The sequence below is a fragment of the Enhydra lutris genome, unplaced genomic scaffold, assembly GCF_002288905.1.
Source record: "Enhydra lutris kenyoni isolate GAN:26980312 unplaced genomic scaffold, ASM228890v2 scaffoldscaffold2, whole genome shotgun sequence".
Lineage (NCBI taxonomy): Eukaryota > Metazoa > Chordata > Mammalia > Carnivora > Mustelidae > Enhydra > Enhydra lutris.
In genome coordinates, this window is record NW_019154086.1 from 26,895,765 (window position 1) to 26,921,918 (window position 26,154).

Consider the following 26,154-nt stretch of genomic DNA (forward strand, 5'->3'; position numbering starts at 1 on the left):
GGTGGTTGAAGGGATGTATAGCTCAATATATCAACCATGATCCAGGCAAGGTGCACGCTGGAAAGTTTCAGAGCAATCAGAAGTCACTACCAAAAAGAAAGAAAAAAGAAAAAAGAGAGAAAGATAAACAAAATGAGAAAACCCAGCCAAAACAATCCCCAAAAGTAAGATTCCAAAGGCACATAAACAGAAACAAACAAAAGGACCAACAAACATAAATGACAAGAAAAAAAAAAAAAAGAAAAACCTAGCCAAAATGAACCCCAAGAAAAAGATTTATATAATACCAGAACAAAAATAAATACACAGAAACACTGACAGAAAAATAAGATAGGACGGTGGTTATAAATCCTCAGTGTGGGCAAGGAAGGTTATTTCTCTTCTGTGTATCTTGTTACCTTTTTAAAGGACTCAACTTTCCAGAGATGCAGGGAAATCAAAATTGGTTTATATATAGGGGTAGTATTGAATAGGGAAAAAGGATTACCTTGAAGCTTATATTTATATGTATATTAAGAAAAGGAAACACAGGTATATATATATGAAAGAAATTAAAATTAAAAGTTATTATGCAATATGTTTTATTAAATTTCTAGTTGTAATGGTAAGTAGGTTAAATAAATTAAAAGAACAAGAATTGTGAGAATGAATTTAAAAAAAAAGAAAAAAGAAAGAAAAGTTATATCTATGAAATATACAGGTTTTGGGGCAATACTGGGAGCTTAATATATTGTTTTCTTCTGATGTTGGGGTTTTACAGTTTTATAGGGACCCCATGGTGGCTGTCCTTGTATTCTTTTGGCTTGTCTTCTGGGGGAGGAGCATGTCATGTTGTTTTCTAGCTAATCTTACTTGGGTTGAGTTGCCCTGAACCCCTATCAAGGGGCTGGGCTGTGTGGAAACCAGTTTCTTTTTTTAATATATGTTTTTTAATAAACAAATAATATATTATTAGCCCCAGGGGTACAGGTCTGTGAATCACCAGGTTTACACACTTCACAGCACTCACCATAGCACATACCCTCCCCAATGTAGCTTTTGCTCTCTGGAGGCTTTTGTTCCTTGGCGGCTTTTTGTGGCTTCTCAGAGGGTCAGAGGAAAGACTCTGCACCCAGACCTCTGCCTCAGAGAGAAGCCTCAGACTATTTCCCTCAGAGTGGTCCAGAACACACAGACTCCCCCTCTGCAAACTCCACTGAACAATGCAACCTCCCATAGATGGTGTGCTCCCCTAGCCACCATCCCAGTGTTCACCAGAGACACCTGCTTGTCTTCTATTTCATTGATCTGTTCTATTGGGTTGTTGTTATTTTTAGGTTTGGTATCCTTTCTTTCTGCTCTAGTCTTTATTATTTCTTTCCCTCTGATGGTTTTAGATTTTGTCTGTTCTTTTTCTAGTTCCTTTAGGTATAAGGTTAAGTTGTTGAGATTTTCCTTATTTTTTGAGGTAGGTGTGTATTACTATAAACGTCCCTCTTAGATCAACTTTTGCTGCCTCCCAAATGTTTTGGACCATTGAATTTTCATTTTCATTTGTTTCCATGTACTTTTTTAGTTATTCCTGGTTGACCCATTCATTGTTTAGTAGCATATTGTTTACCCTCCATGTATTTGTGGTATTTCCAGACTTTTCCTTATGGTTGACTTCTAGTTTCATGGCATTATTGTCCAAAAAGATGCATGGTACGACTTTGATCTTCTTGAATTTGTTGAAACTTGTTTTGTGAGATGACATATAATTTATTCTGGAGAACGTTCTGTGTGAACTTGAAAAGAATGTGCATTCTGCTGTTTTCAGATGGAGGGTTCTGAATGTATCTGTTAGGTCCATCTATTCCAGTGTGCCATTCAAAGCCATTTTTCCTTGTTGATTTTTTTTCTGTTTAGATGATCTGCCCATTGATGTAAGCAGGGTGTTAATGTACCCTACTGTTTTTGTTACTATTAGTTCCTTTATCTTTGTTATTAACAGTTTCATGTATTTGGGTCTTATATATTACAGTCTTGGTTTTGAGGTTTATTGTTTTCTAATATGAATATTGCTACTTCAGCTTTCTTTTGACATCTATTCGCATGACAATTATTTCTCCATTTCCTCACTTTCAATCTCTAGGTATCTTTACATCTAAAATGAGTCTCTTATAGGCAGCATATATATGGGTATTTTTTTTTTATCCATTCTGTCACTCTGTCTTTTAGAGTGTTCAGTCTATATACATTCAAAGTAATTATTGAAAGATATGTATTTATTGTCATTTAATTGTTTTGTGGTTGTTTCTAAAGACTTTCTCTGATCCTTTCTTGCCTTTATCTATCTCTTTCATGATTTGCTTATTTTCTTTAGTGATATATTTTGGTTTCTTTCTCTCTATTCTTTGCATATTTATTAGTGTTTTTGGTATATGGTTACCATTAGATTTGTGTGTAACCTCTTCTGCATATAGGAATCTTTAACAAGTTGATGGTCACTTAAGTTTGAATCCATTCTTTACTTCTCTCCTCCCCACATTTTAGGTATATGTTGTCATATTTTACATCCTTATATTTTGTGATTGCCTTGATTTTTTTTTTTTATTTTATAGAAATGTTCATTTTTACTGATTTTGTTTCCTACATCTACACTGTCACTTTGACCTCTCCTTTCTACTCAGAGTCTCCTTTAATATTTCTTGCAGGACTGACTCAGTGGTCATAAACTTCCTTAGTTTTTGTTTGCCTGGGAAACTATCTCTCTTTCCACTCTGTTTTTTTTTTTTTTTAAATTTGTTAATAGATGGATCTGAATTTTGAGGCATAATTTTTAATGTAAATTCCATACCCAATGTGTTGCTTAAAATTTTGATCCCAAGAACAAGAGTCACATGTTATACTGACTGAGCCAGTCAAGTACCTTACCTTATACTGTGAATGATAGTCTTGCTGGATAGAGTATTCGAATATTAGCTGCAGATTTTTTTCCCATTCAACACTTTGAATAGATCATGCCACTTTCTTTTGGCTTGGAAAATTTCTGCTGAAAATTTTCTGCTATCTTTATGGGATTTCCCTAGTATGTTACCTCTTCTTTTGTCTTGCTGCTTTTAATTTTTTTTTCTTTATAATTTTGCCAATTATAATATGTCTTTGTGTGGATCTGCATTTGTTAATTTTGATGGAAGTTCTTTGTGCCTCCTGGATCTGGTTATCTGTTTCTTTCCCCTAAATTAGCGAAGTTCCAATATTATCTTGAAAAAAAAAAAAAATCTGCCCCCTTTTCTCTCTTCTTCCTGGACTTCTACTCTATGGATGTTATTACATTTGAAGGAGTCACTGAGTTCCTTCCCTAAGCTTGATTACCTTCCATTTTTCTGTCTTCTAGGTCATTCATTTATTCTTCTGTTTCTTATAGTCTGCTGTTCATTCCATCAAATGTATTTCTCATTTCATTTATTGAGCCCTTTGTCTCTACTATGTTATTCCTATGTGTTAAGGGTTTCACTCATGTCTTCCACTCTTGAGTAAGTACCCTTTTGATAATTATTTTAAATTCTCTATCAGGCATGTTACATATACCAATTTTACTTTTATCCTTCTTTGTGGCCTTGTTCTGCTCTTTCATTAAATTTCTCTGTATTTTCATTTTGTCTTAGTGTCTGTGCCTCTCTATATGTTAGGAATGTTCACTACATCTCCTGTTCTTGAGGGTAATGGCTTTATGAAGAAGAGGTTCTGTAGTGTCCTGCTGTGTAGTATCCCTTCTTCCCCAGGGTCTGGTGTTTCTGGGAGAGTCTTCAGTGTATGCTTCCTGAGCTCTGTTGTGTTCTGGCTACTTTATCCTTCAGGCCAGTCACCTGCTCTCTTTGCCTGATATGGGCAGTTTTTGGTCCCTGGACTGCATATGATGAGACTTAACTGGGTGTGCTCTGGTCTGCTTGTGAAATGAGACCTTGTGGCTACGGTTTCCTGAACTGAGGCTCTGCAGAACTCCCATGTTGGGAAATGTGGTGTGAGCAGGGGTTTGGGCTGGTTTGGGGAAAGGCAGTCCACTGCTTTGGAACTGAGGCAAGTGGGACATAAAAGTGTTCCACTGGAGGGTCAGGGCTTCAAGTAAGTAAGTTAGGTAGTGGGTGTCAGCACTGCACTGGTTCCCTTATGCTGAGGGATGGGGAAGAGAAATGGCACTGGGCAGGTTTTTTGTTCCCAGAAGGGTCTGTGAATTCTGCCTGTCTGGGATCCACTCCAAGATGAGTGAATAACTCCCCACTGTGTGTTTCAGGTGCTCTTCAGGTTGTTGTTTCCATACTGTATGTCTGTGGGTTGTTGGCCTACTTGCTGTCCAAGAGCAGCACAGTACACTCTAGGCTTGATCCCAGTCAAGCCCACAGACTTTTAAAACTCCAAGTTTAAGTCCTGCTGGTCAAAAAGAACTCATGAAATTTGGCCTTCTCACTTTCCATGGCAATTGCTATGGGAATTTGTTTTCCCTCAGGGGCTCCCTTGTGTGCTTGTCTGTCTGTCTCTCTTCTTTGTGACCATGGCTTCTCCCTTACTACAGCAGCTATAATCCATTTCTACCAGGCCTTGTCACCACACTCCCTATCTTCTTAATTGTGACCTCTTCTTTACCTTTAGTTGTGGAGTTTTTTCTTTGTTTTGTTTGTTTGTTTTTGTTTTTGTTTTTGTTTTCCAGTCTTCAGGTCAATTTCTGAGGTATTTAGGATGATTTGATAGTTATCTAGTTTTATTGGTGGGATGAGGCAAGCGGAGGGTCCTCCTATTCCTCCCCCACCTTCCATTCTCAACATATGGTAATATCTAACAATTGATAGGTTTTCTTTATTCTGTAGTTTGTAAGAAAAACAACAGTTAATTATAAACAAAGTCATTTAAATTCAAACTCCTATCTATGAGGATAGAGCTTATACATTTCTCACAAATCCTTTCTCTAAAAATAATTACATATTGGGGCGCCTGGGTGCCTCAGTGGGTTAAAGCCCCTGCCTTTGGCTCAGGTCGTGATCCCAGGGTCCTGGGATCAAGCCCCGCATTGGGCTTTCTGGTCAGCAGGGAGCCTGCTTCCTCCTCTCTCTGCCTGCCTCTCTGCGTACTTGTGATCTCTGTCTGTCAAATGTCAAATAAATAAATAAAATTAAAAAAAAATTACATATTAAGTGAAGTAAATAAAATATTGCTACAAATTTCACATAGTTTTGGATTTAACTTCCAGCTGGTATTAAAGAAAATGTCTGTCCTAACACTATTCAGATCCTCATTCAGCATCAGTTGCCTCATAATTATACCCAATGGAAACAAATTAGAGATTTTTTAACATATTACAAAGTCAGATTTTTTGTTTTCATTTTTAATTTTATTTAGAATAGCCTTTAGCTTTGTTCCCAGGCCAATTTGCTAACCTCCATTTTTGGCTCTTACCATCTGTAGGAAAGTATCTCTGATTGCCATATTCTTTGGTTTAGTTATTCCATTCCATGTTGTAAAATTTGTAAATGCAGGGCCAGGATTATATCCCAAGTCCAGAGAACCTGAATCCATTACTACTCCAAGGTACTAAAATGACTTATTTGCATTTTCATAATGAAAATAACAGACTGATTCCCCACTTAAAAAAAGAAAAATATTTTAAGTAGAAATGAGAATTCACTAAATACATCCTTGATTAGAATAATGGCCAGTACTTATTTCTTTGCCATTGGAGGTCTTTCTCAATTGTACCAGGTTTTAATAATTGAGGTTCTAATTCTTAAAGAACTTATATAGCAGTAACTTTGGAAAGGAGTATTTGGAGCAAATATTCACTTAATTATAAAGGAGCAATCATATTCTATCTTAGAATTTAAACCCTAGATTTAGTACTATTTAAAAACATTGCAAGTTACAGATTGTTTCAGAGCTCTTTTTCTTTTTTTTTTTTTCCTGAATCCAATGGGTAATTTCTCCAAGGCCCCAAATATATAAAAATTATTTAACAATCACAATGTGATAATGGCTTTTCTCTCTAGGAGCAGATATAGGAAAGTGTAGCTCATTACAAGTCTTTAGACTTTCTATCTTCTCAGCAGGACAGTGTTCTGCAAAGTTTATAAATATGCTAAGCCTTTCTCAATATTTATCATTGGTTAATAAATTATGCTGTTTAATGTAATATCTAATAAAATATTTATTTTAAACATCAGGAGGCATAGTTTCAGCTAAGACTTTAGTTAAAAATCTATGGGTCACTAGCTTGATATATTCTCTTTAATCAAAAAGATTAATGAACTGAGTCACACGCAGTAGGATGCAGGTTCAAAACCTGCAGTGAAAGTATCTTAATTTGTTCTAACCCATGCTATTAACCTAATTACTATACAATTTATAGTTAATAATAAATATAGCTTAAATGAGATCAGATTGAAGTGTAGGCAATTATGCCAAAAACTTTAATAGAAGACACAATGAGTTTTATCAATTAATTTCAATTCTATTTGACTTCCTTTGAAACTCAAATTGAAATAGATTAAATCTCAAACTAAAGAGATAGAATTTTTTATAGAATCACAATAAGATAATAATATTAATCATCCCCTGCCTTGTTGCCACATTATAATCCTTTTGAAGAGAAATTCCTAGCACAGTTTGAATTGCAGGTCATACAATATCACAGCAATGCATTAGCAGTGTAGTGTAAAGCGTCTTCCCTGAACCATGGTTTTAGTCCCTTAGTTACACATCAGTAGTATACCCAGCTTTATCTTTTTTTTTTCCTTTTATTTGAATTCCAGTTTGTTAATCTACATTGTAATATTAGTTTTCAGTTCAGTGATTCAACAATTACATACAACAGGCAGTGCTCATCACAATTTCCATCTTTAATCCCCATTACCCATCTAGCCCATCCCCCACCAACCTCCCTCTAACAACCATTAGTTTGTTCTCTAGTTAAGAGTTTCTTATTTTGCCTCTTCCGCCCCACTGTGATCATTAGTTTTGTTTCTTAAATTTCACATAGGAGTGAAAACATATACTATTTCTTTCCCTGACTGACTTATTTTGCTTAGCATGATGCACTATACCTCTATCCATATCATTGCAAAGGGCAAGATTCATTCTTTTTTTTTATTGTTGAATAATATTCCATTATCTATCTTTCTATCTATCATCTATCTATAATCTATCCCACATCATCTTTATCCATTCATCATTTGATGGACATTTGGGCTCCTTACATAATTTGGCTCTTATAGATAATCCCAGCTTTATCTTCTGTATATCTCACTTTAACTGAAAACTGATTTCACAGAATAACTGTAATTAGTACTAAAGAATATATATGGACATTCCCCGTATTTTTAATCCGAGAACAACTGTTGGAAGTAAAATTATAGAATGTGTCTTTTTTTTTTAATGGACATCAGCAAATAAAGATAGTGTGAGTTCAGTTATTTTTCTTTCTTACAGGATGAGATTATTTCATTTGACTATCTCAATCTGAAAATATGTGGAACTCTTAAGAATCACATGAACAGGGGTACCTGGGTGGCTCAGTTGGTTAAGCACCTGCCTTAGGCTCAGGTCGTGATCCCAGGGTCCTGGGATCAAGCCCCACATTGGGCTCCCTGCTGATTAGGGATCTTGCATCTCCCTCTCCCTCTGGTACTCCCTCTTCTTGTGCTGTCTCTCTGTCAAATAAATAATTAAAATCTTTAAAAAAATTTTAAAAAAAGAAACACATAAAAAAACATGCTGACACATTTTTAAGTGAAGCAATTGGAGTTAATTTAGCTATTTGAAAAATGTAAATAAAACTAATTGAGATCCAGATAAGGGAATTTAAAAGCTGTGGGGAAAGTGCCTTTAAATGAAATTTCCCAGTACATAATTATTAATTGCTTAATTTGCAGAACCATTATTAAGATGACTCCCTTTGTAACAGTTTTATATCCACAAGAAACTACTTTTGATTTAGGAGTTTAATATACATTTATTTTCAAGTCATTATCACAATATATACTACTAGCAAACAAATCATGAAGAATATAGAACACACTGAAAGAGCAACCAGTATATGTGGCACACAAAAATAAACCCAATATAAAAAGAGAATGTCAAACAACAAAGTATATTTGAAAAACAAAGTATTACTTACTATTTTGTAATTCAATTTTCTTTCAATGATAATAGAATTTAAAATTTTTGAAGTAAATCAGCAATTGTAAATGAACCAGTCTTACTTGTTTACAGTTAATTAATGGAATATGAGGGCTTTTTTTTTCTTTCTATTGTCATATAACAAATTACCAAAAATTTAGAGGTTAAAAAGCAACACTCATTTATTATCTCACATTCTCATCAGGTTAACAGTCTAGGCATAACATAGCTCAGGGTCTTAAAAAGCTAACATCAGATGCCACTGTGTTGTGTTCTCATCTGGAGCTTGGGGCCCTCTTTCCAGCATATTAGGGTTATTGGCAGAATTCAGTTGCTCTTAAAAGTGAATTCTGTTTTCTTGCTGGTTATAGAATAGGTTACTTTCATTTCTTAGAGGCCACCCTCTGGTCCTGGCCCTCTCAAAACATGGTAGTTTCTTTCTTCAAGGCCAGCAGGAGAACCTCTCTCACACTTCAAATTTCTTCCTTCAGAGAGACAGTCCTCTCTGTTTATTAAAACATTGACCTAATTAATTCACCCTCCCTTAAAGAATTCACCTAATTATGTCCTATTTACCACAGTAACTTCCCTTCTCATAACCTCAAAGTCGACTAGTTTGGGACCTTAACTACATCAGATTTTTTTCCTTTAATTTTTGTCTTGTAACTTACCTTAGTTATGGAAGTGAAATCCATTCTATTCCTTACTGTACCCACACAGAAGGGTAGGGGATTACATGAGGCTTATACATCAGAAAGAGTCTTGGAAAACATCTCAGAATTCTCCCTACTACAGAAATCTATGATATTCTTAATGTAAAATTCATAAAACACTAGAGCTTGAAATGTCCTCAATCCTTCATTGTTATGATGAGAAAAAAAATGTTTTTGGAATATGGAGTAACTGCCTTATTTTCTGTTTTGTGTGCCAGGTGTTAAAAGATTTCAAGAAAAAAAAAAATTAAAATGATTGATTTTGTTTGTCTCTAGGATTGTAGAAATAGTTGGTAAAAAAAAAAAAAAAATTGTCCAGGATAACTAATTTAATGGTAGAACTAGGTTTGCCCCTCTATCTGATACCCATCAGTGCTCTTACCAGTATTTAATTGTTCTTCTTGCTGTGTGAACAGATAATTTTAGTACATATATTTTGCATCTATTTATTTAGTCATTTCCCCCTTTATTTTGTTATGTGGCTGGTTTTATTGATTTTCAACTTTTGCCCACCTTGCATTTACTTTTTGTGACATATTTGAAGATTTTTTTTGTACCAATGGTTTTCAACTGTTCAGATTTTTCCTTATGGATTTCTTTTTATTTATCCTGCTTGATGTTTTTTGAGTTCCTAGAATCTATCAATTGATTTTTTTTTTTCATCAGTTCTGGAGAATTCCCAGCTGTTATCTTTTAAAATCTGAGTTCTATTCTCTCATTCTTTTCCTTCCCTGAATCCTGTTGAAAGTATTTTAGATTTTCTGTGTATTTTCTATGTCTCTTTGTTTTGTTTCCCAGTTACTTGTCTGTGTATTTCTGTGAGTTTTTCCTCTAACTTACTTTATGTTCAATTTCTTTCAGTGAGTCACATCTACTGTTAAAGGTTTCCAGTGAGGGTATGTCTGTTAGATTTGTATATAATACATTTTTAATGTACAAATTAATGAATTTTGTTATATCTATACCTTCAGGCAAAGAAAATTCACACACAAAATATTTTCCATCATATCAGAAAATTTGCACATGCTCCTTCTAATCAATCCTCACTCCCATAGTTAATTTAGATTTCTACCTTCATGCATTAGTTTTGCTTGTTTTTTAATATTACATAAAGTGAATCATATAGTAAACATTTTTTAATTTTCTTTTGCTCAAAAGAGTTTAATGATTAATCCTTGCTATTGCATCATCATTATTTCATTCTTTTTTATTTTATGGCTATATAGCATACTTTTGTATGACTATAACTCTTCCATTCTCTGGGTTTATAGGAATTTTTATATTTTCCAGTTTTTAGCCCATATGAAAAGTTACCTATATAGATGTTTTTGTTAGGTCATGCTGTGTATATATAGGACTTCATTTCTCTTTAGTAAAATATGCACTATGAAGTTGCTAGGTTATAAGTGTGTAGTGAATGTTAGAAGAAATCACTTTTCCCAAGTGGCTATATCATTTTACATTTCCTCCAATAATACATGAAAATTCTAATTTCTGCACATCCTTACCAACATTTGGCATTACCATTTATAGTCATTCTGTGGGTGTGAAGTGATATATCCTCATCATAGTATCAGTTTGCACTTCACAGATTACTCAAGATGGGGAGCACTTTTTTATGTTTGCTGGGCACTCCTATATCTTTTTTTGGGTAGGGCTTATTCAACTAGTTTGCCTGTTTTCTCGATTGGGGTATTTGCCTTCTTACTATGAGATTATAAAAGTTCTTTATATATTCTAGATATAGGTTCTTTTAGACATAAGCATTGAAGCTTTTTTTTTCTCCTCTGATGTAGCTTACCTTTTCATTTCTGATGCAGTGTCTCCTGATTAGCAACAATTTATAACTTTGATTAAGTCAATTTGTTTTCATGGTGTTTTAAGGTCCTGTCTAAGAAATTTCTCCCCAGAAGTTTCAAAGATACTATAAAATGTCATCCAGAATTTTAGATTTAATTAAGGGTTTCACATATAGAACTCTAATATATTCCAAATTAAAGATTAGGGTTTTTTTCTACTTATGTTGATATGTTGATTCTTTTCATTCATGATAATGACATATATCTCTGTCTCCTTTAGTTACTTTCCTCCATGTTTTGTAGAGGTCTAAAATCACATTTTATTTCTTAGAGTTTTGATGGATTTGATGCTATTTTAAATGCTATTTATTTTATTTTTCAATTGTTTGAAGTTACTTGTAAAAATATTTATGATGTGTCCCTGGATGCCTCTGTTGCTTGAGATTCCAAATCTTGGTTTCTGCCCAGGCCATGATCTCAGGGTTGTGATCTCAGGGTCAGGGGATCTAGCCCTGCATTGGACTCAGTGCTCAGTGGGGAGTCTGCTGGAGATTCTCTCCTTCTCTCTCTGCCCCTCCTCCTGCTTACATGTTCTTTCTCTCTCTCTCTCTCTCTCTCTCTCACTCTAAAGTAAGTCTTTCAAAAAATATGTATGATTGTTAAACTTGATCTTGAAACTACAGACTTGCTAACTTCACTTAATAGTTTGTGTAGTTTTCTATTTCTCAAATTCCATAAGATAGTCTATATGAACAATCAAGTTATCTCTGAAAAAAGTGAATTTTTCTTCTTTGTTTCTAATATTTATGCCTGTTTTGATTTTGCCTGCCTTCTTGCACAAATTATGGCCTTTGGCATAACATTGAATAGATGTGGGTGGTGAGAGTAGACATTCTTGATTTGTTGTTGCCAGGCTTGGGGAGATATCTTCAACATTAAGTACAATATCAAATGTATGATTTTTAAGTAATAAAACTATTTGCCAAGGAAAAGTAATATATTCATTTACTCAGCAAATCTGTCATCATTTTATAATCAGGAGATGCAGAGACAGAATAGGCTCTTATCTTCTCAGAGCTTATAGATAGTAAAAGCCAGAGATGGGACCACAGGTAATAAAAAAGTAAATAAGATACCTATGTTAGAAGAAATTATTAGTATAAATAAAATTGAGTTGGTTTTCCCAATTACACTACAACTTGGTTTTATGAAGAGTGTTAGTTCCTATCTACTGAAATACTGGCCTTGTAATATAAGTGCCATGTGGAGAAGTCTTTTATATCTCTGTATCTGACTTATATATTTAATGAATGAATGAATTATAGAGTGATTGAATGACTGAATAATTAGTTTTGCTTGAAAAACAATTTCGTGACTTGATGAATAATATTTTTTAAGAAATAGTTAAAATTTTCCAAAGATATGGAAAATATTTTATCTGAGAAAGAATTATTAGCCACTCACCATTTACAGAATATTTAGATTTTACCATCAATCACATTTTAGTACAGTTTTGGACATATCTACTTATCAGAATCTGGGTTCTTTGAGGTTTGAAACTAGACAATGCTTGTAAAGTACTGGGTGTTCCATCAGTGCATATTCTAGGAATGGGTGGATTAAAAACTATAGACATTGTTGATCTGCTGAACAAAACGTTCAAGATATTCTACATTTGGTTATACTTAGGTACCAGCAATCTAGTATTTGTCAGTTTTGCTCTATTATGTCAAGATCTCATTTCATGGTAAAAATGGAACTTTATAGTGTGTATGTCAAATAACATTATTTTCTATTTGATAAGGACACTGTTTGCATTTAGAGACAATAACTTTTCTTTCTATTAATGTCATCATTCCGTCAAGAACCTAAGGCACTGACATATATTAGAAAACAATAGGTCACAGAGAAAAGCACTTGAAATTTTTCAGTATAAATTCATAAGTTAAATTGATTTATACCTACAACTGACAACTTGGTGCAGAAATTAGATGGATGTGTTCATAAGGCAACAGTTAAACTGAAAGCTGTGCCTATACTGAACATCTGTGCAATGGCATACTTTTCACAAAGCTGTTGTGGAGGAGAGCATGGCTGTATAACCAAACATCCAAATGTCCAAATATTAAGATTCTACTAAAAATAAACCTCCAGATTTAAAAAAAAAAACAAACTGAATTTTTTTCAGGGCACTAGGAATGATGTTAAGGGTCTCACACAAACAAGTATGGTTTCTGTACATTTAAAAATAAATGGAAATCAAATTCATATAGCAGTAATACAGTATTAGTTTCCTTAAAATAAACTGTGTCACTAATTAAAAAAAATATGTTGTTCCTTTTTTAATTCAATATCTTCTCATCTATCCAGAATAAATTTTTGGATCAAATTTCTAAATTTTATTCCATATTTCCTCCTTTCTAAAAAAAAAATCCACCATAAATGAAAGCTTGGAGATTTAGGATTTATTCATACTTGACTATAACTTCAATCTGAAATTTATTCAGTCCCTATATTTTCATTTATTTTTCCCACTAACATTGAATGTTACTCTTTCTTGCAGCTCTGTGATTTCTTCAGTATAATATTGTTGAACAGAATTTTTAAAAATAATGTACTTTTTTTTTTAAAAGAAAAGCTTTTAAAAACCCACATTTATAATCACAAACCTAATAATTCAAGAATATAAAGAGACAATAAAAAGACAGTGTTAACTGAAATAGAATCAGTTATCTTTTACTAAAAGTTAAAGCTCTGGAAAAACTATACTAGTGATTCATTTAAGTGTGAACAATAGATTCAGTTTCATGGTAAAGATTATGACTAAAAATATGGTTATTATTGATAGTCATTCAGGATTTTGGAAAGAGAACAATGGAATATCTTAGGCAAGTTGGGTTGAATCACATGAAATTATTAGATTTTTAAAAAAACTAATAACAAAGCAATTTCATATGGCTCAAACTAATTATTTGCCCAGGACTGGGGTAGTTATTTTGCCTTAATAACTGATCTATAACAGGCTACATCAACTTTTGAATATAAATAAGATCACATTAACATTTATCATTGCATTAAATATTTCCCAGGGACAAAACTGCTCAATTACCAATCCCTGAATGTCTCCTCAAATAGAGAGGCTCTACACCAAATATTGGAGAGAAAGTGAATTCTTATACATTGCTGATGGGAATATAAATTGATTAAGTCTTTTAGGAAAAAATCACTTGGCATTTTCACATAAAATTAAGCATTTACATGTCCTAAAACCCAGGATTTTACCACCAGGTATATGCAAAAGGAAAGCTCTTGCACAGATATTAAAGAAGAGATAATTTTAAAAGGTTTATAATTGCAAAATATTTGAATGAACTCATACGTTGACAGGAGGATGTCTTAATACATTGTGGTATAATTGTAATGAAATATTTATAGGGGTAAAAATATAAATAGCTACATGCAACAATATTGGTCATGGAAGCATAAAAAAATTAGGGCTCTACATCTTTGGTTTCTGATGAAGTTTATAGAGTAAAGAATTCTAACCAGGGAAACTGTATACTTTATACTTTTCTGTTTATCGACAAAGTCTTCATCATTATTTTCCTTGACAAGCATACCTGCCTAGTAATTGGCAGATTTCAAGAATGAATTTTTGCTGTGTGTTACCTTGCACACACACCATATCATAAAATTGCTATTGGCAGAAGCATAAAGAGAAGTAGATGACCCTACAAATAGATCTTATGTTATTTAGGTATCTGTTTGGAACAAATATTGAACTATAAGTATTACCATTTATCCTAAAAGGTAAGATACTTACAATATTGTTCTCTGGTCTTGCCCTTTTCTCAGAAGGTTTCTCATCAAATTCAATGCATTACAGGAACTCATTCAAATAAATTACACTGACTTGAATTTAGCTTTGTGTGTTGCTTCATTAGGAGTAATAATGAGGCTTGAATAATGATACTTGCTAATGGGATAAAAATACTTTGGAACAACACCATCAGCTTCCCCTATCCCTCACTTTTGATAGGGTAGTAAATGTGGCTTTAAAGTTTTAACACACAGGAGGATATCATATATGCATTGGTCAGGTTTCTGCTGTGCTGTTTCTATTATTACTGATAGCTTTCTGTCCAAACTGCATTTTATTCAGTCAGCATTTTCCCATAATATAAATTGCCTAAATTATAGCAGTTGAGGTGTGTACAGTCTAGACTATAGGACACAAAATATACAATTCATAACAATGCTGAAAACAACTGACTTGTGTATCTGAGTTCTAGTTTCTCTTGAATTATACTTGTTTAGAAAATTAAGGAGACCTTACTCACATTATTGTGTCAACTATAGCTTATATTTGTATAAACTTTTGCCTTTTTAGTCTCCTTTCCAAAAAAATTTTTTTTTGATTAGATTTATAGGTGGGCTTTTATTCTATAAATAATTTAAAAATTATATCTAGGAGAGAATTTTTGAACTAGAAATGTTTTCCTTCATTTTTAATATTTTCATTAAATTTTAATTTTAATTCCAGTTAATATACAGTGTTAAATTAGTTTCAGGTGTACAATATAGTGCTACAACAATTCCATACATCATCCAGCTCAACATCACAAGTGTACTCCTCAATCTCCATCAGCAATTTCACCCATCTCCTTACCCTTCCTCTCTCTGGACAGTTTGTTGTTAAAAATCAAGACTGTTTCTTCTTTTTTTTTTTTAATTTAATTTAATTTTTTTCAAGATTTTATTTATTTATTTGACAGACAGAGATCACAAGTAGGCAGAAGGCAGGCAGAGAGAGAGGAGAAAGCAGGCTCCCCGCGGAGCAGAGAGCCCAAAGTGGGGCTCGATCCCAGGACTCTGGGATCACAACCTGAGCCAAAGGCAGAAGCTTTAACCCACTGAGCCACCCAGGCACCCCAAGACTCTGTTTCTTAATTTGTCTTTTGTATCCCCCTCTTCTTGTTGGTTTTGTTTCTTAAATTCCACATGAATGAAATAATTTGTCTTTTTCTGACTGACTTTGCTTAGCATTATACTATCTAGATACATCTGTGTTACTGCAAATGGCAAAATTTCATTCTTTTTTAAGGGCTGAATAATATTCATATTCACATAATTATTTTATGGCTGAATCATATTCATACTAAAATATATATCTCAAAAATTTTTCATCCATAATTCAGTGGACACTTGGGCCACTTCCATGTCTTGGCGTCTATAAACATAGAGGTACTTCTATAATGCTTCTATAAATGTAGGGGTGTTTAAATCCCTTTGAATTAGTGTTTTTGTATTCTTAGGGTAAACACACAGTAGCACAATTGCTGGGTCATAAGCTAGATCCATTTTTGAGGAACCTTCATACTGTTTTCCAGAATGGCTCCATCAGTTTATATTCCCACCAACAGTATGAGAGGGTTCCTTTTTCTCCACCTCCTTGCCAACACCTGTTGGCTCTTGTGTCTTTGATTTTAGCCATTTATGATAGGTGCAAGGTGTTATCTCATTGTAGTTTTGATTTGCATATCCCTGATGGTAAGTGAACATCTTTTCATGAGTCTATTGGCCATCTGGATGTCTTCTTTGGAAAAAGGTCTGTTCATGTCTTCTGCCCATTTATTTAATTGGATTATTCATTTTGGGGGTGTTGAGTTTTATAAGTTCTTTATATATTTTGGATACTAACTCTTCATTAGATGCCAATCTTCTCCCATTATATAGGTTACCTTTTTGTTTTGTTGATTGTTTTCTTTGCCATGCAGAAGCTTTTATTATTTTTATGTAGTCCCAATAGTTTATTTTTTCTTTTGTTTCCATTGCATCAGGAGACCTATGTAGAAAAAAAAAATTGCTATGGCTGAAATCAAAGAGGTTACTTCCCATTTTCACCTCTAGAATTTTTATGGTTTCAGGTTTCACAGTTAAGCCTTTAATCCATTTGAATTTATTTTTGTGTATGGTGTAAGAAAATAGCCCAAGTTCTTTCTTTGGCATGTTGCTGTCAAGTTTTCCGAACACCACTTGTTAAAGAGACTGTCCTTTTCCCATTGGAAAGTCTTTCTTACTTTGTCAAAGATGGAATAACCATATAATTGTAGGTTTATTTCTGGGTTTACTATTCTGTTCTATTGATTTATGAATCTATTTTCATGCCAGAGCCATAATGTTTTGATTACTACAGATTTGTAATATAATGTATCAAAATGTTAATGATTACCTTGGAGTAGAGGCTATATTAACCTTTTTAAAAAATGTGCCATATTTACTGTATTCACAGAAATCAATAGTTATCTTCCAGTACCCATTCTGTTTTTATTCTATAGTAATGAAACCTTCAATTTTAGCTGACTGCTAGAATAAAAAGCGTATTTCTAGGCAAAAAACAAAAAAACAAAACTTGAAATCTAGATTTGTGATGCCTCTAGCTTTGCTTTTCCTTTTCAAGATTTCTTTTGCTATTTGGGGTCTTTTGTGGTTCCATACAAATTTTAGGATTGTTCTAGCTCTTAAAAAAAAATGCTGGTGCTATTTTGGTAGGGATTGCATTAAATGTGTACATTGCTTTGGGTAGTATAGACACTTTAACAATATTCTTCCAATACGTGATCATGGATTGTCTTTTGATTTCTTTGTGACATCTTCAATTTCTTTCATCAGTATTTTATAGTTTTCAGAGTACAGGTCCTTCACCTCCTTAATTAGGCTTATTCCTAGGTTTGGGTGAAAGTATAAATGTGATTGATTCCTTAATTTCTCTTTCTGTTGTTTCATTATTGGTGTATAGAAATGCAACAGAATTCTATATGTTTATTTTATAACCTGTGACTTTACTGAATTCCTTCATCAGTTCTTGCAGTTTTTTGGTAGAGTCCTTTGGGTTTTTGTATATAGCATCAAGTCATTTGCAAAGAGTGAAAGTTCTACTTCTTCCTTGTGAATTTGGATGCTTTTTAAATTTCTTCTGTTGCCTGTTTTCTATGGCTGGACTTCCTGAACAATATTGAATGAAAGTGCCAGGAGTAGAATCCTTTTCTTGTTCCTGACCTTAGAGGACAAACAGAGTTTTTCACAGAATGATGATAACTGTGGGTTTTTCTGTACATTCTTTATGATGCTGAGGTACATTCCCTCTAAGTCCACTGTGAGGAGGGTTTTTTTAATGAATGGATCTTGTACTTTGTCAAATGCTTTTTCTGTATCTATTGAAACAATCATATGGTTCATATTCTCTCTTATTGATGTGGGGTAACAAAATTGATTTGTGAATATCAGGCCATCCTTGCAACCCAGGAATAAATTTTACTTGATTGTGATGAGTTATTTTTATAATCATTCACAAATTTTATAATCAATCACAACCTAATAATGATTAGGTTGTCAGTATTTTGTTGAGGATTTTTGCATCTATGTTCATCAGAGATATGGCCTGTAGATCTCTTTTTAGTGATAATGTTGGCCTCAAAATGATTTTGGAAGTTTTCCTTTTCTAATTTTTTAAATAGCTTGAGAAGAATAGGTATTAAATATTTTTAAAATGTTTACTAGAATTCCCCTGTGAAGTCATCCGGAACAGGACTTACATTTTTTGGGAAGTTATTTTATTACTGATTCAATTTATTTGCTGATTTTTGGTCTGTTCAGATTTTCATTTTTTCGTGTTTCATTTTTAGTTGTTCATATGTTTCTAGAAATTTATCCATTTCTTCTCAGTTGTCCAACTTATGGGCATATAGTTTTTCATAGTATTCTCTGATAATTGTTTATATATCTATGGTAATGTGTTGTAATTTCTCTTATCTCATTTGTGATTTCTATTTGGTTCTTTTTCTTTTTTCTTTATAAGTCTAGTTAGAGTTTTATCAATTTTATTGCTTTTTTTTTTTTAATTCTTGACAAAGAACCAGCTTCTGGTTTCATTGATCTTTCTTTCTTTCTTTCTTTCTTTCTTTCTTTCTTTCTTTCTTTTTTGTTTGCTTGCTTGTATTTGTTCTGTTCTTAGTTTCTGTATCATTTTTTTTTTTCTGATCTAATCTTTATTTCCTCCTGGTTTTAGGTTTTGTTTTTTTTTCTAGCTCTTTTAGGTGTAAGGTTACCTTGTATATTTGAGATTTTTCTTGCCTGTTGAAGTAGTGTTGTATCGCTGCAAATTTCCCTCTTAGAACTTCTTTTGCTGAATCCGAAAGGTTTTGGTCTATTGTGTTTTTATTTTTATTTGTTTCTGTGTACTTTTTTTATTTCTTTATTTCTTGCTTGACCCATTCATTGTTTAGTAACATGTTATTTAACCTCCATGTATTTATGGTCTCTCCAGATTTTTTTCTGGTGTCTGACTCCTAGTTTCAGTTAGAAAAGATGCATGGTATGACTTTGGTCTTCTTAAAGTTGTTGAGGCTTATTTTGTGGGATGATATGTAATCTATTCTGGAGAATCTTCTGTGTACACTGAGAAGAAGGTGCATTCTGTTGTTTTGGGATGGAATGTTTTGAATGTATCTTTAAGTCCTTCTGGTCCTGTGTGCCATTCAAAACCACTGTTCCTTGTTGATTTTTCTGTTTAGATGATCTGTCCATTGATATAAGTGGGATGTTTATGTTCCCTACTATTATTGTATTATTATTGATTAGTTCCTTTATTTGTTATTAACTGTTTTATGTATTTGGGTGCTCCCATGTTGGATACATAAATATGTATAATTATTATGCCTTCTTGTTAGATTGTCCCCTTTATTATCATATCGTGCCCTTGTTTTATCTCTTGTTGCAATCTTTGTTTTAAAGTCTAATTTTTTCTTTTTCTGGTATAAGCATTGCTATTCCAGCTTTCTTTTGACATCATTTGCATGATGTTTCTCTAGTCCCTCACTTTCAGTCTACTGGTGATTTTAGGCTTAAAATTAGTCTTTTGTAGGCAGCATATTGATGAGTCTTTTTTCTTTTTTTTTTTTTAATCCATTCTGTCACTCTATCTCTGTTGATTGGAATGATCATTTATATTCAAAGTAATTATATATTTATTGTAATTTTATTATTTGCTTTGTTGTTTCTAAAATTTTCTCTGATCCTTGTCTTGGTCTTGCTCATGATTTGCTGATTTTCTGTAGTGATATATTTTGATTTATTTCTCTTTATTTGCATATTAGAGTGTGTGTGTGTGTGTGTGTGTGTGTGTGCGTGTGTGTGTGTGTGTTTTACTATTAGGTTTGTATATAACATCTTCTGTATATAAAAATCTATATTAAGTTGATCATCTTTTAGGTTGAGCTCATTCTTGATAACTCCTCTCCCCACATTTTAGGTATATGTTTTTATATTTTACATCCTGTTATTTTGTGAGTTCCTTGACTATTTTTTACAGAAATATTCATTTTTACTGCTTTTGTCTCCTACTTTCATACTACCTCTTTTGGTCTCTCCTTTCCATTGAGTCCCCTTTAATTCTATTTACAAGGCTGGTTTAGTGGTCATGAATTCCCTTTGTTTTTGTTCAGTAAATTCTTTCTCTCTCCTTTTCTGAATGCTAGTATAGAGTATTCTTGGCTATAGATTTTTCCCATTCAACACTTTGAATATATCATGTTATTTTTTTCTGGCTTGGAAAATTTCTGCTGAAAAATTTCCTGCTATCTTTATAAGATTTCCATTAAGTTTCTGTCTTCTTTTGTTCTGTTGCTTTTAAATTTTTATCATTTTGCCAATTAAAATACGTCTTAGTGTAGATCTGCTTTTTCTTTTTCTTTTCTTTTCCTTTTTTTTTTTTTTTTTTGGATGGGATTTCTCTGTGCTTTCTGGATCTGATTATCTGTTTTCTTCCCCAGATTAAGATGTATTCAACCATTATATCTTCAAAGAAATTTTCTGCTTCCTTTTCTCTTTCTTCTTCTGGGACTCCTATAATATGGATGTTATTATATTTGAAGGAGTCACTGACTTCCCTAAGTCTGTTATTATTTGCATAATTCTTTCTTGTTTGTTCATCTTGATTACTTTCCATGACTGTGTTTCTTCCATCCTGCTGTGCATTCCATCAAGTGTATTTCTCATTTCATTTATTAAGCCATTTATTTCTGCTGTTATTCCTTATCTCTGTGTTAAGTATCTCACTCATGTCTTCTACTCTTCTCAAGTCTGATAGTATCCTTATGATAACTATATCAGGCATGTTTTATATATATACCAGTTTTGCTTAGATCTCTGATTGTAGCCTTGTCCTATTCTTTCATTTGGGATAAATTTCTCTGCCTTCTCACTTTGTCTAAGTCTCTGTGCTTGGCTTTATGTTAGGAAAGTCCACTACCTCTCCTGTTCTTGAGGGTAATGGCATTATGAAGAAGAGGTTTGGTGGTGCCCTGCCATGAAGTATCCCTTGCTTCCCAGGGCCTGGTGCTTCTGGGAGTGTCTCCAGTGTGTGTTGCATATGCTCTATCATTCTGTCTTGCCCACTTTATTCTTCAGACCAGTCATCTCCAGAGGTTCTTTTTGCCTGTTGTGGTCAGTGTTGATTTCCTGGCATGAATGTGGTGAATTTTAACTCAGTGTGCTCTGGGCTGCTTATAAAATGAAACCTGTGGCCACTGTTGCCTGAACTGAGGTTCTGAAAAACTTCAGTGTTGGGAGATGTGGTGTGAACAGGGGTTTGACCTGGCCTTCTAGCAGAGAGACCTGTAACGCTGGGCTTCATGTAAATGTGACTGAGAAGGATAGTTCCACTGGAGTGTGGTGGTTTGGTTTGGTAACCAAGTTAGGTAGTAAGTGTCAGTACTGCACAGGTTTCTATATGTGGCCTTGTGCTTATGCTAAGGGGTTGAGGAGGGAGATGGTGCTGGCCAGTTCCTTTCATCCCAGAGGGTTTCTCCATGAATGCTCTCTGGAATGTGCTCTGAGATGAGTGAATAATCTCTCAACTGTGTGCTTAAGGTGTTCTGCTGATTGCTGTTTCCATGCTGTATGTCTGTGGGTTGCTGGCCTGCTTTCCTTCTAAGAGCAGCACAATGCCCTCTGGGCTCTATCACAGCTACATGTGCTGACCTTTCAAATTCCTGGCTTTAAGCCCCACTGCTTTCAAGTACTCATGAAATTCATGCTTTCTCACTTCCTATGCCAATTGCAGTGGGGATTCATTTTCTTTCTGCTCTAGTCTGTCTCTTATGCTTCTGTGTGACTGTGACTCTCTCCCCACTGCAGTGGCCATAATCCATTTCTCTCCCAAGCTATGTGTCCTCATTTCCTATCTTCTTTGATGTGGATCTTGTTCTGCCAATGTTCAGGTCAATTTATGGGGTATTTAGGATGATTTGATAGTCATCTAATTGTATTTGTGGGACAGGGCAAGTTTAGGATTCTCCAACTTTGCCAGTATGTCCAACCATCAAGGTGGAAACAAATTTAAATGATTTAGTTCCACTCTCTTTTTATAGAGGAGGCAACTATATCAGTTTTATTTTTAAAGTGGAATGATCCTCTGTAGTCTCCTTATGTGATGGGAAAACGTATTTTCTTTTCAGTTAAACACATGCGTAAGTAAGCCAACTGGGATATTTTACATATTCTAAAGTTTAACATCCAACTAAGATCTTTATAGGAATATTTTAATTATAATACATTTTGTGATAATTATATCTTAACCATTCACCATTTCTGTTGTTCTGTCTCATACTTGTGGATAAACACAAAGTAAATAGCATTTTTAAAGAAAATATAGAAAAATTTTACTGATTTCAGGTCATATGTGAAATATTGAAATCATTTCATAGTTTGTAATCAAATAAGTATGGCAGCAATTCAGTTTGATCCAGAGTTCGAATAGATTTTCTATAAACATTTGTTGAGCTATAATGATAATGGGCTGGTGCTACACCATTCCTTTTGCTCCTCTAAAGAGAGGACCTCCTAATGAAAAATAGCAGAAAGGGACTACTAGGGCTTATATAGAATTATGGTACAATATATTTATGTTTTTTGTTTTCTCTATATGCTTAATTTATCAAAAAGGTAAATTTCAGACAGTTTTTAAAACATCATTCAACATTTTGATACTTTGGGAGCCTCTGAAAAGCCAAAGTAGACTACAATTAGATCATATTTTCAGGTTCATATATATTGTCATTAGAATTCTAAATATGGACTTCACCTTCAAAGGAATGTGTAGACACTAATTTCAAGTCTCTACATATTAGCAGTTAACAAAATGGAGCAAATGGCATTATTTGAACATACTGTAAGTAAAAATATGTACACATACACACATATATATATAATATATACACAGTGCGTATATACACATTGGCTGAGCAAAACAGTACATAAATATGAAGCAAAAGAATGAACAAGGGTACTGATAGTGGCTGGCAATGGGAGTATGTCTCAGCCTAATTTAGAGATATGCTGGGAAACATTTAGTGAAGGAATGAATACAATTATGAAGAAACAGAAAAATTGTGAAATACTGCCAGAAAAGCATGTCTAAGGAGTCCAAAACCACAGGAGATAATGGTGGGCTATCCTAGAAGGTCCCAGATTTTATTCAAATACCTCTAGGTTTGAATCCTGACTCAGCCATTTCAATGGGCACTTTTGACACTTTTCTTAGAATCTGTCTTAGCTTGGGCTGCCAGAACAAAATACCATAGAGTGCATGGATTAAATAAGAGATGAATTTCACATAGTACTGGGGTCTAGGAAGTCTAGGATTAAGACATTAGCTCATTTGGAGCTGTTGAGAACTCTCTTCCTGGCTTATAGTTGTCATCTTTCTATGTCCTCACATTACCCTACCTTAATGCATGCATGTGGGGACGTGGAGGAAAGAGACCTCTTCATTTTCTTATAAGAACACTAAAGCCATCATGAAATTCCTACCCTACCTAATCTAACCCTAATTCCTTCCCAAAGGCCCCATCTCCAAATACTGTCATATTGCAGGTTAGACTGCAGTATATGAGTTTGGTTGGTTGGAGGTTACAATCAGTTTGTAACAGTGTCTTCTGAAAATGGCATAAAACAGAACTTTCTTTGATTTGTGAAAATTAGTACACAGTAATCTTAGTTGTGGTGCAGTGGCATTCCTGTAATTTTGACCATTTAGCGAGGGACTCAATAACTGGCCCAAATAAAATGGCCCCTATTGGTTGAGGTTCCAGGGAAAGAGCTCAAATTCCAAAGGGATTTGCTGGAATGGTATAAAAAAACTTGCAAAAGAGGAATGGATAAATGGTTTTGTACTATTAGTTCATCTATTTTGAGGATTTGTGAAGGGTAGATAAAAAATAGAGGGTGAAATTAAAGAGACAATCAGAAATATATTTGTAAACACTGTAGGAACGTTGTGGCCTTTCTCATCCTTTAAACTAAATAAGAAAAATTTCATAAGAACCACTATCCAAGCTTCCTATATATATCCCAGGTAAGGTGGGCCACAGACAAGGAATAGAATCTGAAACACATCCAAGGAATAGAATTGTAAAGAATATCATTTCTGGAAGTGGCAGAACAGATGACAGGGCAAAAGTACCTGTTTCCTTGGGGTCAGATGTGGGCCACAAGAGTATTTGTTGGCTTCTGTAAAGGATTACGCCACCTAGAGTAGGACTGAGAAGACTGTGCAAGTATCCTGTTAGGGCCAGAGCTGAGTTAGGGTGGGAGTGGCATAAAAGCCTCAATAAAAGGGTAGCTGTTACTGTAAACATCAGTAACAGGGTCGCTACAGTTGGAACTTGCCAGGGTGGGAGGGGATATTCTTAGAATAACATGGAGAAATCCATTTTGAATATATCCAACATTGAATATATGCCTAGTTGAGAGATTGCCAATAGGAAACAAAATAGAATTTGGCTGCACTTTTCACCCCAAATCACCTCTTTTCTGATTGAACTGAAACTTTGATGGGAGCTATGGCACCAGAAAATAAAGCTAAAGAGTAAGGGAGGAATGAGCAAAGAAGGAGATAAGCTGATATTGTCTTCTCAAGTTCAGGCATCTAGCCCTGAAGTAGCATTCAGTGAGAGAAGTAAAGTTTTAAAATAATTGAGGTTCAGAGTTCTGATTTTTATGCTAACTTGTGATTTCAACTCATTAAATGGAATTATTTTGGGTTTGGAAATACCTGAGGACTAGCACATGAAATTACCCCAGAAGCACAGAGAACCAGGCTAATGAGTCAATTTGAAGGCACTGGGAAAATAACATTGCTTATGACTAGCATATGAAGACAAGTAGGTTTAATAAAATGGTTACATTATTACATGGTGATTAATATTAATAATTCTATATTAAATGGTTTATAGTATGCTAACATTTTTATAATTTCACAAAATGTTATATACTTAATAAAATTTTCCTGTCTTATAAAATTAAAATGAACATTTTAAGGTTTTGGCTTATGAGCATATTATAAAAGTTCTATTTATGTAGTAATTTGAGCCTATTCTCTTCATTCCCAAAAGTTAGGTATAATTGTCTCTGGGCATATCTTCACAAACTTTAAAGAATACACTACTCAAAGATCCAAAAAATACAGATTTCATTAACTACCTAATATTCTATTGGGGTTTGAGACCCACAGAAGTTGATGTATAAGTCTCTGAGTCTCAGTTCTATTTGCATTTCTGATGCTGCTCAAGAACAAATCCTTCATAGGAATATCAGTTATTAAGGAAGTGTCTTCAGTATAGCAGATAATCAGAAAGGCAGCCAACAAATAAAGCAACACCAAGGATATGTTTTTCTAGCCTCTTGTCTGAAGTCCAAAATATTTATCCACATTATAAAGCAGCTGTTGTCAGTGTCACTAAGACCAAAGCAATAAAAGACACCACAATTATTTGAAGTGCATTTGATTGCCCTTTTTTAAGTATAATGGAAAAACAGTATTTGGGGTGTGTGTGTGTGTGTGTGTTAAAAATATGAGCAAAGGGGTGCCTGGGTGGCTCAGTGGGTTAAAGCTTCTGCCTTCTGCTCAGGTCATTATCTCAGGGTCCTGGGATCGGGCCCCATATCGGGCTCTCTGCTCAGCAGGGAGCCTGCTTCCTCCTCTCTCTCTGCCTGCCTCTCTGCCTTCTTGTGATCTCTGTCAAATAAATAAGTAAATAAAATCTTAAAAAAAAATAAAAGTGCCTTGAGAACCTTACATTTCTAAAGTCATATGATTTAGAACAGAAGAATCACAATCTGTTACTGATAGAGCACTTTTTAAACAGAAAGATCCATTTTATGTTGCCTATAACTTTTGCATTTTCTTCAAGCACGCAGTGCTGTGAGTGATTCTGGTTTTGGCTATGCCAAGGGAAACCCTTGCATTTTTGTAAAATTAAAAAACTAATTTGATTACTGTCTCAAGGAGAATAAAATATTTCATGTATTTCAAAGGATGAAAACACAGAAGTTCTATTAACTTATCCTCCCAGTGGAATTACAGACTTAAAACATTTTCCATGTTATAGGGAGAAAACCTCATGTGAGGTACCTGCAAGTCATTAGTTTCTGTCCAGGTTGTCTCTGATCCTAAC